General features: G+C 47.5%; 1 protein-coding gene across 3 annotated transcripts in view; it reads right to left on the reverse strand.

Annotated features, from left to right (window-relative positions):
- Positions 1–16,227, reverse strand: part of prex2 (phosphatidylinositol-3,4,5-trisphosphate-dependent Rac exchange factor 2) — a 675,068-nt gene that overhangs the window by 337,751 nt on the left and 321,090 nt on the right. The gene's annotated exons all lie outside the window — the stretch shown is intronic.

The following is a 16,227-nucleotide window of genomic DNA, read 5'->3' on the forward strand; positions in this document are numbered from 1 at the left end:
GGTGGGCATGGATGGTGATCGGATCCGCGCTGCCATTTTACACAAGCGGGCCTAGTGTAGTTCACGACTCTCGTGGATAGCGGGAGTGGGCCAGCAGCGGTGGGCGTGCTCAGACTACCAGGTCCAATGGTGACCCAGCAGCCTGTTTAAATGAAGGCCTGGCAGCCGTTGCAAAGCTGCTCACAATGGCTGGGCAAAGAGCACATCAGAGAGGCAATGTGCCTGACGCAAGTCTGGAGGGCAGGCCATCAGGGCAGGCCAGGCCAGAGGGTAGGCTAGCGGGGCAGTGTGCCCCTCATTTTTCCGACGAGTGCCTAGCTGCCCTCCTGGAGGAGGTGGCAGCACAGCGGGAGGCCCTTCTTCCGCGGAGGCCTCCCCACCTGACCAAACATGCGTGAGAGGAGGTGGCCGAGGGTAAGCGCTCCCATGATGTGATACAGCGCACATGGGTCCAGTGCTGCAAAAGATTCAATGATCTCCTGCACTTGGGAAGGGTGAGTACCATGTTGCCTCAAGTAACTTAATGCAGCCGTCACCCTTTCCCCACAACCACAGCCACCCCCACTCGCCCCCTCCCCGGACAGCTCTGGGTACAGTAACGGTATTGAATCCCTCACGGCATGTATCACTCGCTGGGTGTGATAGTACAGATTTCCCATGCCCAGTTCACCCTGAGAGGGTTGAGTTCTGGATCTGCAGCATGTGTGACACTGACAACCAGAGTATAGAATGGGTTTGAAAGTCAAGGGTCTGCATCTAGGCAGAGTGCTGGAACTGGGAAGCATGTCAAAGTCAGGGTGGGAGGGGAGCTTCCAGTTGGCGGGGCACCAACCAACTGCTGGTCTTTGTGCTCCACGTGCTTGTGCCTCCTTGCTTAGCAAAGTGACACCTTGTAAAGGAGGCAGCATTTGGGCAATGGAGGCGGGAGTCAGCCCGGCTTGTTTGGGTGAGTGTGTGTCAACTGCGGGGTGATAAAGAACTGGAGTCCTGCAATGTCCCACTCTGGCTGGGTTGGCAGGGATGCGATGGGAATTCAGGTGCAGGCTGGACTAATCAATGCTCCTCTCTCCTTTTCAGGAGAAGACTGCGCACAATGCCTCTGAACGAAAGCAGACTGGTGGAGGGCAGGCCCAGTTGGCCATCCTTACGGCTTTCGAGCAGCAGGCCATGGATCTGGAGAGCCACCATGCCCCCTAGGTCCACTAGTGGTGGTGAGGCCGGGGTGCCATGGGGTGGTATGTTTGGCAGGCAGTCAGGTCACCATGTGTGTCCCAAAAGCCATGGCACTGCTGAATGCTCTGTGGGCTCCTCTCAGGGCACTCAAGGTGAGGGCAGCAGCTCCTCCGCCCCTCTGCCAGTGACCATGGCATCCGATGAGGATGCGGCGACTGGGGAGAAGCCAGCTGTGGAACTGGCTCCCTCCCAGGCGGGGCCATCAAATGCCCTGTGGGCCAGAGGATGTCCACCAAGGTCATCGAGGCCAACAGGACAGCACAATGAGCAGCTGTCTCAAATGCCAGTGCCAGTGAGAGGCGAGCACCTAGACATAACACCCATAAGCATAAATTTAAGGCACTTTAGGCACACCACGGGTTTCTCACTGATGCTTTTATGTTGGCCCATAGTACTTTGTGGAAAGATAAAAACAAAAAGCTAAAAGCTACTGCGGATGCTGGAAATCCAAAACAAAATAAAAACAGAATTACCTGGAAAAACTCAGCAAGTCTGGCAGCATCGGTGGAGAAGAAATCAGTCAACGTTTCGAGCCCTCATGGCCCTTCAGCAGAACTGAAGCATAGTTGTGGAAGACTTGGTGTGATGTCCAACACCATTTTTGTTTTGCTTTATGAAGTTATTTGTTCACTCAATAAATTTTGACACGTTGCCATGCCTCAGGGTGATTCCTTACTTCTGCAAATGTACGAGAAGCCATGATGTTTGAGTGAGTTGTTTGACATTGAGCTTTATTGACAAGGGCCTTAGTTAATGTTAGTATCCAGGCTGATTTAGCACTCAGGTATCGAGTGTGGAGCCTGCAGTCCTGGCATGTGTTGAAAGTCCATCTGTGGTGGGCTAGCTGAAGGTTCTTTGGATTAAAGTCTTCCGGGTGTCTCTGCCTCCCTGAGGTATGCCCGGGTCAGCGTCTACTCCCTTCAGCGTTCTCCTGTGCGTGCTCATCCTCGGACATACTGCTGGACTCATCGTGTGCATCCAGAGCAACTGCGTCTATGTCTTCCTTGTCCACTGTGTCACCCCTTTCCAACGCAAGATTGTGGAGAGTGCAGCTTGCAATCACTATCACTGAGACACGATCTAGAGTGCATCCCCTGAGTGGTCCAGGCATCGGAAGCACATCTTGGGAAGACCAATGGTTTTCTCCACCACAGCCCTTGTGGAGGCATGGCTCCTATTGTACCGCTGCTCAGCTTCTGATCTTGGATGGCAGAGAGGCGTCATGAGCCATCTTCTGAGGGGTAGCCCTTGTCACCCAGCAGCCATCCATCAAGCCCCGAGCTGGAGCACTGAAGAGCCTCAGCACCTGGGAGTGTCTGAGTACGTAAGCGTCATGGGAGCTGCCTGGGTACCTTGCACAGACTTGTAGAATCTGCATCCTGTGATCACACACTATTTGCACGTTCATGGAGTGGAAGCCCTTCCTGTTGACGAAGGCACCCAGCTCACCTGCTGGTGCCTTGATGGCCACATGTGTACAGTCTATTGAACCCTAGACACGGGGAAAGCCAGCAATGGCTGCGAAGCCTCTGGCTCGCTGTGCCTGACTGGCATCGTCCCAGTGGTAGTGGATGAAAGTCAATGCATGCCTGAATAGAGCATCTGTCACCTGCTTGACACAAGTGTGGACAGTTGATTGGGAGACACCGCAAAGATCACCCCGAGCCCTGGAAAGAGCCAGAGGCATAGAAGTTGAGGGCAACTGTGACCTTTAGAGCCACTGGCATGGGGTGCCCACCCACACAGTTTGCAGAGATCTCAGGGCCTATCATCTTACAGATAGAGGTGACTGTCTCCCTCGAGAGACAGAGCCTCCTTTGACACAGGACCTCAGGCATATTGAGGTAGCTGCTTTGCCGCCTATATGCCCTAGCAGCAGGATATTGGCATCTTCTGCGGCCCCTTCTGCCTTGTACTTCCTGTTGGCCCTGCGCCCCTTGTGCCTGCACCTCTCCTCCCAAAGGTGGCTACCTGGAGTCTGAATGTGGATTCCTGGTTTCCTCCCCTTTCTGGCCCTCCCTTCCTCCTCAGAGGAGGTGCCTCCAGTGGAGAGCACAACTCCCATTCCCAGGCTAAGGGAAGACTTCCTGAAAACTGCAGGACTCAAAAATGATCTTTACTGTAGAGTCCTGTTCAAGGCTTTTACTCCTGTCCTGGCAGCTGGTATGAGTTTTGAAGTTATTCCTGCTCACACAGGCAAGTATAAGTAACTTTCATACTTAAATACTTGAAAGAACACATTCGTGACCTTACTCACTCCTCTTATCCCGCCCATGGATGAGGTTTATACAAATGTCTCCTACCCGCCTGCCCATTGCGCCCATGTGACGTCCTGAAGATCGCACGGGCTGCGAAAAATCAAATTTAATTGTTGCCTTAATGGCCTTAACTGACCTGTTAATTGATGGCGGACACGCATTCGAACTTATAGCGCCCACCTTCCCAAATATCGCGATGGCGCGCGGTGACGTCAGGACGCTCGCCCAATGTCACTGCATGTCATTATATGCGTAGGCGTGTGGGGCCCGCCCCCGCATGCCAATGGGAAAATTCTGCCCCAACTATCTATGCACCACTCTTGCTTTTAAAGCCACTGAAAATGTTAAGCCTTGTTGAATGAGGTGCAACTGAGTTTTTAACAGCTTACTCTGTCATAATTACTGCTGAACAATCTCTTCGGCCTTCAACAAATAATTTTAGAAGTCGAGAGTCCATACTCCATCCTAAGATGAAAATTCTACAGATATTTAAATTAATGAAAATTAATTTTTACTTTGCTTTCTTAAAAGTCCTTGATAATTCAGGTTCTGCCTTAATTCCGTATGTATGTCCCAATCTTTATTTCGCTCTCTATAAAACGATTAAAAATTGAAACATAATCCATGCTTTTTACTTCCTGGTTTGCTGGCCCTAATTCTTCAATCTGTTTGGCTGATCAGCCTGTTTTATGACTTCAATGTTCCTGGATATTAGGGATCCCCTATAGATGGAGCCAGTATAAAACTGATGTGAAATCAATGCTAACGAGCTCACTAAATCTTTGTGGACAACTTTTTTCAAGGTCAACAGCAAGTCCCTTCGCTGTTGATTGAAAAATCCAAGCCATTACGTATTTTTTTCTCTTCAATACATCAATAATTTAACCAATATTATTTCTAATATTCATACCAACAATAAAATGCCAACAAGTGCTGGAAAGTTACAACTGGCAATTCACCAAGGGTGATCGATTGAAAACTGAAGCAGGATTTATACTGATACCAGCACAATTCCCTTTGTACCACTGTTCCTTCCTTACACCAATTATAACATCCCTTTCTAATAAAAGTGATAGACATTGAGGTGGCAAAGAGTATGCAGAGAAGGTAACAAGCCTGGTGTTTCAAGTTATGCTCCTAGCCACAAGACTTGAATTAGACAGATAGGGTTAGCCATTTTGGAGAAATGTTAGCAATATGAGTGAAGTTGTTAAAAATCCTGTTGATGACTTTATCTAAGATAATCAAAATAAAAATTGACAGTGGTGATAGAGGACATGACGATACAATTAAAAGGCTGAAAGTCACTTAGGAGGAACATAAGACTTTCAGAAACAGGAAACTGGGAAAAAGTAATTCCGCCTACTGGGAAGGTGGTGGTGTAGCAGTATTGCCACTGGACTAGTAATCCCGAGACCCAGGATAATGCTCTGGGGACCCAGGTGCAAATCCCACCACAATGGGATTTGAATTCAATGAATAAAAAAAATCTGGAATTGGCAATGATGACCATGAATTGACTGTCGTAAAAAGGTTCATGAATGCCCTTTAGGGAGGATATCTGCCATCCCTATCTGGTCTGGTCTACATGTGATTCCAGACCCACAGCAATGTGATTGACTCTTAAATGCCCGCTGAGATGGCCTAGCAAGCCACTCAGTTGTGTCAAACTGGCAGACAGCAGGAATGAAAACGGATGGACCACCTGATACCAGAAATGATAACGGCAAACTCAGCCCTGTCGACTCTGAAAAGTCCTTCTTATTAACATCTGGGGGCCAAAATTGGCAAAACTGTCCCACAGACTAGTCAAGCAATAGCCTGACATAGTCATACAGATAATGTCCCAGGCACCACCAACACCATCCCTGCAGAGGTGGCGACTCAGTGGTATACAGTCGGAAGGGAGTTGCCCTGGGAGTCCTCAACATCGACTCCAGGCCCCATGAAGTCTCATGGCATTGGGTCAAACATGAACATGGAAATTTCCTGTTGATTACCACGTACCACCGCCAACCACACCTGATAATATGTGATCAGCTGATGAATCAGTACTCCTCCATGTTGAGCACCACTTGGCAAGGGCACAGAAAGTATTCTGTGTGGGGGAGCTTCAGTGTCCATGACCAAGAGTGGCACCACCACTGACCGAGTTGGCTGAGTCCTAAATGGCATAGCTGCTAGACTAGGTATGCAGCAGGTGGTGAGGGAACCAATAAGAGGGGAAAACATACTTGACCTCATCCTCACCAATCTGTCTACCTCAAATGCATCTGTCCATGACAGTATTGGTAGGAGTGACCACTGCACAGTCCTTGCAGAGACAAAGTCCCACCTTCACATTGAGGATACCATCCATCGTGTTGTGTGGCACTACCACTGTGCTAAATGGGATAGATTTCGAATAGATCTAGCAACTCAAGACTGGGCATCCATGAGATGCTGCGTGCCTCTTCAGCAGTATTATACTCAACCACAATCTGTAATCTCATGGCCCAGCATATCTGCCACTCTGCCATTACCACCAAGCCAGGGGTTCAACCCTGGTTCAATGAAGAGTGCAGGGGGGCAGCACCAGGCATACCTAAAAATGAGGTGTCAACCTGGTGAAGCCACAGCTCAGGACTACTTGTGTGCCAAACAGGGTAAACAGCATGCAATCCCACAACGAACGAATCGGATCTAAGCTTTGCAGTCCTGCTACATCCAGTCATGAATGATAGTGGTCAATTAAACAACTCACTGGAGGAGGAGACTCCACAAATATCCCCATCCTCAATGATGGGGGAGCCCAGCACATCAGTGCAGAGGATAAGGCTAAAGCAGTTCCAACAATCTTCAGCCAGAAGTGCCATGTGGATTATCCATCTCGGCTTCCTCCAGAGGTCTCCAACATCATAGATGCCAGTCTTTAGCCAATTCGATTCACTCTACATGATATCAAGAAATAGCTGAAGGCACTGGATACTGCAAAGGCTCTAGGCCCTAACAATATTCTGGCAATAGTACTGAAGACTTGTGCTCCAGAACTTGCCACGCTCCTAGCCAAGCTGTTCCATTACTGCTACAACACTGGCATCTACTCAGCAATATGGAAAATTGCCCAGCTATGTCCTGTACATAAAAAGTAGGACAAATTCAACCCAGCCAAGTACCGCCCAATCAGTCCACTCTCAATCATCAGTAAAGAGATGGAAAGGGTCATTAACAGTGCTATCAAGCGGCACCTGCTTAGCAATAACCTGCTCACTGATGCTCAGTTTGGGTTCCACCAGGGCCACTCAGCTCCTGACCTCATTAAAGCCTTGGTTCAAACATGGACAAAAGAGCTGAACTCCAGAGGTGAGAGAGAGTGCCCGCCCTTGACTCCAATGCAGCATTGATGAGTATGGCATCAAGGAGCCCTTAGCAAAACTGGACTCAATGGGAATCATGGGGGGGTGGGGGGAATCTCCGCTAGCTGGAGTCATATCTAGCACAAAGGAAGTTGGCTGTGGTTGTTGGAGGTCAGTCATCTCAGTTCCAGGACATCACTGCAGGACTTCCTCAGGGTAGTGCCTCAGGCCCAACCATCTTGAGCGACTGGCTATAAAGAAAAGATAAATGAAAGGTCTGAACCATCTCAATAACAGATAAATGTATGAAAACAGTGGAAATTAAAAGAACACATTACATATTGGAAGCTCAGCAATGTAAGGGGAAGATTATCAAGGATCAGTAGCTCTTGAAGGGTTGCTGGTTGCTTTTAAAGCTGTCCTGGGGTGAGTGTTGTCTCACAATACCAACCTGTGAATTTGGAAGCATAGGAGATGTAATAGCTCCCTCTCATGGCCATTTATGTATGTCTGTATATAAGTAAACCAGAGGAAACCAGTTCAGCTGGGTACTTGACTTCCATGTGGCACAGTCTTTGTCCTGCAAGGTATTACAGTCTGGCAAACTGGTGGGATTGTGGGATTTCCCTAGCCAAACAAATTTGTGTTGGAGAAGCTTCCAGCAAACCAGCAGAGGAACTGAGAGTTTTTTTTTGCTGAGGAATTGGCTTAAAAATCGGGTTTAGAAAAAAGCTGTTGTACATGTGAGTTGACTGACTTTCGAAAATGGTTTCATTGATAGGTATTATTGGGTGTCTGGGAAAGTCAGCCATGACCAACAATCTGTGGATGCATATGTGGAGCAGCTTGAGATATTATTATTAACTGATAATAATATCCTCGAAGATCCTGATAATCCAGCTGTTAATCAGGCAGTGGGGGCAGAAGGAAAGGGCAATATTTTTAAAGGAACCAGGCCCAGAAGTGTATGAAATGCTCAAGAATTTGTTCACGCCTGTTAAGCCAAAAGACACGCCACTGTCAGACATTTTGTGTAAGCTTAGGCAGCAGTACAATCCCAAGTCATTGGAGATTGCTTAACGTTATTAGTTTGGAACAAGGAATTAATTGCCCAGTGAGGACATTGGCTTTGAAAAAGCTGTCCATTCATTATAATTTTAGAGAGAGCACTCCAGGACAGATGTCTAAATGGTTTACAAGGTGAATACATTTGCAGTAAGATTCTGACATTGCCAAAGTTAACTTTTGACATAGCTTGCCAAACAGCATTGTCTATGGACATGGCGGAACCTGTCTTGAAAGATGTCAGAATTAACAAATGACAGTTGTCTGCTAAAGTAAACTATTGGAAGCAATTCTGAGGGACAGAATTAATCTACACTTGGAGAGGCAGAGATTAATCAAGGACAGTCAGCATGGTTTTGTTAAGGGGAGGTCATGGCTGATCAATTTGATTGAATTTTTTGAAGAGGTGACCAGGTGTATAGATGAGGGCAATGCATTTGACTTGGAGTTCAGCGAGGCTTTTGATAAGGTCCTGCATGGGAGACTGATAACGAAGGTAAGAGCCCATGGGATCCAAGGCAATTTGGCAAATTGGATCCAGAATTGGCTGAGTGGCAGGATGCAGAGGGTGATAGTCAAGAGTTGTTTTTGTGACTGGATGCCTGTGTCCATTGGGGTTCCACAGGGATCGGTGTTGGGTCCCTTGCTGTTTGTGGTATATATAAACGATTTAGACTTGAATGTAGGAGGGTTGATCAGTAAGTTCACGGATGACATGAAAATTGGTGGGGTGGTAAATAATGAGGAGGAATGCCTTAGATTACAGGAGGATATAGACGTGCTGGTCAGATGGACTGATCAGTGGCAAATGGAATTTAATCTGGATAAGTGTGAGGTGATGCACTTGGGCAGGACAAACAAGGCACGGGAATATACGATGAATGGTAGGACCCTGGGAAGTACCGAGGATCAGAAGGACCTTGGTGTGCATGTCCACTGCTCCTTTAAGGTAGCGGGACAGGTAGATAAGGTGGTTAAGAAGGCATATAGGATACTTGCCTTTATTAGCCAAGGCATAGAATATAAGAGCAGGGAGGTTATGCTGGAAATGTATAAAATGCTGGTTAGGCCACAGCTAGAGTATTGCCTGCAGTTCTGGGATCCGCATTATAGGAAGGTTGTGATTGCACTAGAAAGAGTGCAGAGCAGATTTACCAGGATGTTGCCTGGGCTGAAGAGTTTTAGTTATGGAGGAGAGATTGGATGGACTGGAGTTATTTTCCTTGGAGCAGAGGAGATTGAGGGGGGATATGATTGAGGCGTATAAAATTATGAGGGGCATAGATAGGGTAGAAGGGAAGGAACTTTTCCCCTTGGTGGAGGGATCAATAACCTGAGGCATAGATTTAAGGTAAGGGGCAGGAGGTCTAGAGGGGATGTGAGGAAGAATTTTTTCATCCAGAGGGTGGTGGGAATTTGGAACTCACTGCCTGAAAGGGTGGTAGAGGCAGAAACCCTCATAACATTTAAGAAGTATTTGGATGTGCACTTGCGATGCCATGGCATACAAGGCTTTGGGCCTAGTGCTGGAAAATGGGATTAGAATAGTTAGGTACTTGTTTGACCGGCACAGACTCATTGGGCCGAAGGGCCTTTTTCTGTGCTGTAAACCTCTATGGCTCTAAATAAGCTGCAGCTGACTAAGCAGAAGGCCCTAACAAAAGCAGTTAGTAGAAGCAGTGGTACGACTAAGTCCTGTTACTGGTGCTTAGGCTAACATTGTCTTCACAAATGGACAATTCTGTGCCCAGAGTGCTAAAACTGCAAGAAGGGTCATCTTGCCAAGGCATGTCAAAGCAATGTAAATGGAGAAAACACTGGCTGGAGGAAGTGGCAGTTACTACATACTGTTGTCAAACAGTACGAGATTGATGAGAGGTCAGTTGAGACCCATAGACCGAAGCACAAGGATGTCCGGTGGAAATTCACAGGGCATCGTAGTCCAAGTTGCATTAGATGGAGCTCTGGTAAACATGGAGGTTGACACGGGTGCATTGGTTAGTGTGATTCCTGAATTGCTATACTGTGAAAAGTTGAGTCAACATCAACTGGAGAAATCACGTATCGAATTATAAAATTATGGAGGATAGAAAATTCTCATAATGGGAAGTGTGTCAGTTCCAGTCACATACAAATAGCAATGTGCAAAATTGCTTCATTGTGGTGAAAGGTGAAAAACCAGTCTTGTTAGGAAGAAATTGGTTAACAGCACTTCTGTTAAATTGGAATAAGCTTTCTCACAGAGAAGTGAAATTCACAATGCAAGACCATGTAATCGCCAAGTACACTCAGGTGTTTAGTGAAGCTGGCAAACCAATTCAAGGATACAAGGCAAATGTATGGATTCAAAGGAACACGAGACCAGTTCACTGCTTTTGTTAGGGCCTTCTGCTTAGTCAGTAGTCCAGTGCCCTATGCTCTAAGAGAGAAAGTAGACCAAGAACTGAAAAGACTTGAAACTGAGAACATTATCTGTACTGGAGAGCAGAGTAATTGGGCTACTTCCATTGTGATAGCACCAAAGTCAGATGGTAGTTTAAGAATGTGTGGTGATCATAACGTGACTGTGAATCAGGTACTGGAATGTAATCCACCCTATACTTTGCCAAACGTGGAGGATCTGTTCATAATGTTGTCAGAAGGCCAGATTTTTTCGAAATTAAATGTGACAAATGGCTATCTGCAGCTTGAGTTAGATGACGAGTCTAAGTCAGATTTGACTATTAATACACACATGGGTCTATTTCAGTTTCATCGACTATCACCTGGTGTTTCTTCAGCACCTGAAATTTTCAAAGGGTAATGAACCAAATTTTGCAAGGAATTCAGGGAATAGTGTGATATTTGGATGACATGCTTATTTCAGCTCCAGACAAGCAGACCAACTTTTGGAAAAGCGTGGAGTTCGTGTACAGAGCACAATTTCAAAATTTGCAGATGACACAAAACTTGGGTAAGTATTGTGAATTGTGAGAAGGATACTTCAAATGGACATAGACAAGCTGGTGGAATGGGAAGGCAAGAGGCAGATGAAATTTAATGCAAGTGTGAAGTGATTCATTTTAGTAGAAAGAATGAGGAGAGGCAATATAAAATAAAAGCTACAATTCTAAAAGGAGTGCAGGAGGAGAGAGACCTGGGACAGGATTTTCCCCTCATCAGACGGGCACGGCGGGCGGGCCTGGGAGCCGCCATGAAACGGTCCGCCGCCTGCCATCAGGCCCTGACCATAATTTCATGCTGTCTGGCCAATTAGCGGGGGCAGGAGGAGCACCAGCGCTGAAGTCTGCGCATGCGCGGGGGAGCGTTCACTGAAAGCTCCCTGAAGGCATGGCGTTGCATCAGGGAGCCGAAGATTTTTAAAATGAGAAAAGAGAAATCTACAATTAATATAAACATATCCTCACAAGTGACTTGGTCACATGATGAGGGACATGTTAAAACTGAATTTGAAAATATTTATTGTTTTTTCATTCATTGTTGGAAACCTCATCCCATCCGTGGATGAGGTTTCGCTAAGAATGCAAAGGCAGCCTGGCCTATTCGCCCCCTTGCCAACCATTAGGTTGAATGGGCAGCAAAAAATTCTGGTTAATTAGCTGCTTATGGGCCTTAATAGGCCTCTTAATTGTTGGCAGGCATGCTGTCAGCTATTGCACGCACGCGCCGACCGAAATATCGTGCAAGTGCGCGATGACGTTGGGACACTCACCCAACATCATCGTGCGCTATTTCAAGCTCGGGCACGTTGGGCGTGTGCCAACACACCGAGCTGAAAATCCTCGCCCTGGGGTTAAAAGTGCAATCGTTGAAGGAAGCAGGACAGGTTGAGAGAGTTGTTAATAAAGCATACAGAATCCTGGGCTTTATAAATAGGGGTTAGAGTGCAAAAGGAAGTAAATTCTGATAAACCTACATAAAACACTGGTATGGCTTCAATTAGAGTATTGTGTCCAGTTCTGGGCACCACACTTCAGGAAGGATATGAAAGCGCTAGAGAGGGTGCAGTAAAGGCTCACAAGAATGGTTCCAGGGATGAGAACTTCAGTTACACATGGATAAAGTAGAGAAGCTGGGACTGTTCTCCTTGGCGAAGAGAAGGTTGAGATGATTTGATTGAGGTGTTTGAAATCATGAGGCATTTAGGCAGAGGAGGTAGGGAGAAACTGTCCCCACTGGCAGAAGGAACGAGGACCAGAGGACACATATTTAAAGTGATTGGCAAAAGAAACAATAGCAACATGAGGAAAACCTTTTTAGAACAGCGAATGGTTAGGATCTGGAATGCACTGCCTGAGAGTGTGGTGGAGGCAGATTCAATCGTGGTTAAACAATTATCTGAACAGAAACAATTTGTTGGGCTATGGGAAAAAGGCAGGGAAGTGGGACGAGGAGAGTTGCTCTTGCAGGGCGCTGGCACAAACATGATGGGCTGAATGGCCTCCTTCTATGCTGTAGCCATTCTATGATCCTATCAATATAGGAACTTGAAGAAACCACGGAAAAGGGTAATCTGAGAAACAAGAGACGTTTAGGAAAGCATACTTGTAGATGCAAATGTAACAGTAAAAATAATCTATCAGAACTTTTACAATCAGTGAACAGCCAGAGAAGAGATAAAAATCATAAATGGTGCAATGATGAAAAGGAATTTATCTCCCTCCACCTGACACAAATCCCATAAGTGTTTGGCTTATCACCCTGCCCGACATCCTTTAAATTCTACTGTTTTCTTCAGCAGTTAAGATTCAGGCAGAAATTTTATGAATACATGTAAATCGAGCTCCTATAATTGCATTCAAACCCCAGATCATCGTTAACTGCACATGCAGTGTGCAGTCCATGTCCAAATGCAGCAAACCTTGGGCAATATCCAGGCTTGGCTGACAAGTGGCAAGTAACATTCGTGCCACATCTCCTTTCATCTCCAACAAGAGAGAATCCAACCATTGTCCCTTGATGTTCAATGGCATTACCATCACTGAATCCCCCACTATCAACATCCTGGGGGTTACCATTGACCAGAAACTGAACTGGACTAGCCATATAAATACTGTGGCTACAAGAGCAGGTCACAGGCTAGGAGTTTCGTGGTGAGTAACTAACCTCCTGACTCCCCAAAGTGTTTCCACCATCTACAAGGCACAAGTCAGGAGCGTGAAGGAATACTCCCCACTTGCCTGGATGAGTGCAGCTCCAACAACACTCAAGAAGCTTGACACCATCCAGGACAAAGCAGCCCACTTGATTGGCACCACATCCACAAATATTCACTCCCTCCACCTCCGACGCACAGTGACAGCAGTGTGTACCATCTACAAGATGCACTGCAGGAACTCAACAAGGCTCCTTAGACAGCATCTTTGAAACCCATGACCACTACCACCTAGAAGAAAAAGGGCAGCAGACACATGGGAACACCACCACGTGCAAGTTCCCCTCCAAGCCACACACCATTCTGACTTGGAAATATATCGCTCTTCCTTCACCGTTGCTGGGTCAAAATCCTGGAACTCCCTTCCTAACAGCACTGTGGGTGTACCTACACCACATGGACTGCAGCAGTTCAAGAAGAGAGCTCACCACCACCTTCTTAAGGGCAATTAGTGGTGGGCAATAAATGCTGGCCTAACCAGTGAGGCCCAAATCCGGTGAACGAATAAAAAACTATCCGCAGCATGTGCTCCACTCAGTGAAATCTGGCAGACGCTCAGCAGAGATCATGTCAGGTGTTGGGAAATAGAGATAGTTTAAATAAGCTATATGTGCATTTGGGTGTGTTAAGGATAAGGTATATCTTTAAGTTAAGGTTGATTTGTGTTTCTGTATTTGTGTGTTAAGAAAAGGGGAAGCTAAGTTTTAGTTTCACTGTCAAAGGTGCCTGCATTCTAATGAGATATTAATGACTCTTCAAACAAACACAAAGGCCAGAATTTTTGTAAAATGACACGCAGAGACGGCGAGCGAGCGCCCCGACGTTACTGTGTGCCATCGCGATATTTCGTTGGGTGGGCGCGCGATGACGTCCAATGCGCGCCCGCCATTAATTAACGGGCCACTTAAGGCCCTTGAGGCGCCAATTGACAGCGATTTGTCGGTGCCCGTGCAATCTTCGGGTCGGCGCATGGGCACAACAGGCAGGCGGGTAGGACACAATTGTATAAACCTCATTCACCGGCAGGATAAGAGGGCTCACTGGGGTCGAGAGTATTCTCTGTCAAATGTTGTTTTTTCAAAGTTACTGATGCTTGCCTGTGTGATCTGCAATACTTCAAAACACATACCAGCTGCTTGGTCTGGACTCACAACCTTCAGGTCAGCTCTCTGCAGTGTGGAATCTTTTTTGGGCCTACAGGTTTCAGGAAGTCTTCCCTTAGCCTGGGAACGGGAACGGAACTCTCCTCTGGAGGCAACTCCTCTGAGGAGGGAGGGCTAGAAGGGGGATGAGGCCAGGAGTGCACATTCAGCCTCCTGGGGAGCCACCTTTCGGAGGTCAGGCGCAGGCACAAGGGGTGCAGGGCCAAGAGGTAGTCCAAGGCAGAAGGGGCCACAGAGTATACAGGCAGCGATGCAGCTACCTCAATATATCTGAGATGCAGTGCTGAAGGAGGCTCTGTCTCTCAAGGGAGACAGTCAACTATATCTGTCAGATGATTGGGCCTGAGATCTCTGCTAACTGTGTGGGTGGACACCCCATGCCAGTGGCTCTAAAGGTCACAGCTGCCCTCCACTTCTATGCTTCTGGCTCCTTCCAGGCGTCGGTGGGTGGTCTTTGCAGTGTCTCCCAGTCAGCTATCCACATTGCGTCAAGCAGGTTAGAGACACTCTGTTCAGATGTACATTTATCTTCATCAACTACCGTAGAGGCCAGGCAAGCCAGACACAGCGAGCCAGAGGCTTCGCGGCCATTGCTGGCTTCCCCCGCATCCAGGATGCAATAGACTGTACACATGTGGCCATCAAGGCGCCTGCAGGTGAGCCTGGTGCCTTCGTCAACAGGAAGGGCTTCCACTCCATGAACGTGCAGATAGTGTGTGATCACAGGATGCTGATTCTACAAATCTGCGCAAGGTACCCAGGCAGCTCCCACGATGCCTACATCCTCAGACACTCCCAGATTCCAGAGCTCTTCTGTGCTCCAGCCCAGCTTGATGGATGGCTGCTGGGTGACAAGGGCTATCCCCTCAGAAGGTGGCTCATGACGCCTCTCTGCCATCCAAGAACAGAAGCTGAGCAGCGGTACAATAGGAGCCACGCCTCCACAGGTGCTGTGCTAGAGAGAGCCATTGATCTTCTCAAGATGCACTTCCGATGCCTGGACCACTCAGTATCCCCCAGATCGTGTCTCGGTGATAGTTGCAGCTGCGCTCTCCACAATCTTGCACTGAAAAGGGGGGACGCTGAGGACGATGAAGACGTCTACGCAGTGGCTGCGGCTGCACATGATCAGTCCAGCAGTGAGTCCGAGGATGAGCACGCACAGGGAAATGCTGAGGGGGTAGATGCTGACCCGGGCATACTCCAGGGAGGCAGGGACACCTGGGAGGCTTTAATCCAACGAACCTTCAGCTAGCCCACCACATATGGACCTCCAGGGCAAGCCTGTGCTGCAGGCTCCATACTCGATACCTAAGTGCTAAATCTGCCTGGATAGGAACATTAACTAAGGGCCTTGTTAATAAAGCTGAATGTCCCACAAATCATTCATAACATTATTGGAAACCATCCACCTGCAGAAGAGGCACCCTCAGCCATGGTGACATGTCTGAATTTAATATTAGAACCAAAGGAACTTAAGAAAACAAAATGACAAAGGCGTTAAAAATCACGCCAAGTCATAAAGACCTCATTGCGGGCCAACACAAAAGCACCAGTGAGAAACCCGTGGTGTGCTTAAGGTGCCTTATGTTTATGTTTTCGGGTGCAACGTCTTGGTGCTGACCCCTCACTGGGATTGGCATCTGAGACAGCCTGTTCACTGTTGGCCTCGATGACCTTGCCCCCAAAGTAAAAAAGAACTGTGCTGTTGCCTAGCACGCACGCACACGCACACACACACACGTACACACACACGCACTTGCCTGCGGGAGCAGCCTAGCAGAGGGACAGAAAGCAAATCCCAAACTAAAGCTGAAGATAGCAGCTAAGAGAGGCTGGACAGGAGAGGAAATTGTAGAAGCAGGTTCCAGGAACTAAGGAAGAAAGTCCCCAAATCCAAGGGAGTGGAACAGGAAAGGTTCCAAGAGGACATTCTAGTCAAAGGAAGAACAGGAGTCTGGAAAAAGTGCTGTTCTTTGGAAGTGACAGTAAGGAGCAGAAAGGAAGGCTCCAAGCTT

This window comes from Cetorhinus maximus, chromosome 4 (assembly GCF_964194155.1).
Source record: "Cetorhinus maximus chromosome 4, sCetMax3.hap1.1, whole genome shotgun sequence".
Taxonomy (NCBI): Eukaryota; Metazoa; Chordata; class Chondrichthyes; order Lamniformes; family Cetorhinidae; genus Cetorhinus; species Cetorhinus maximus.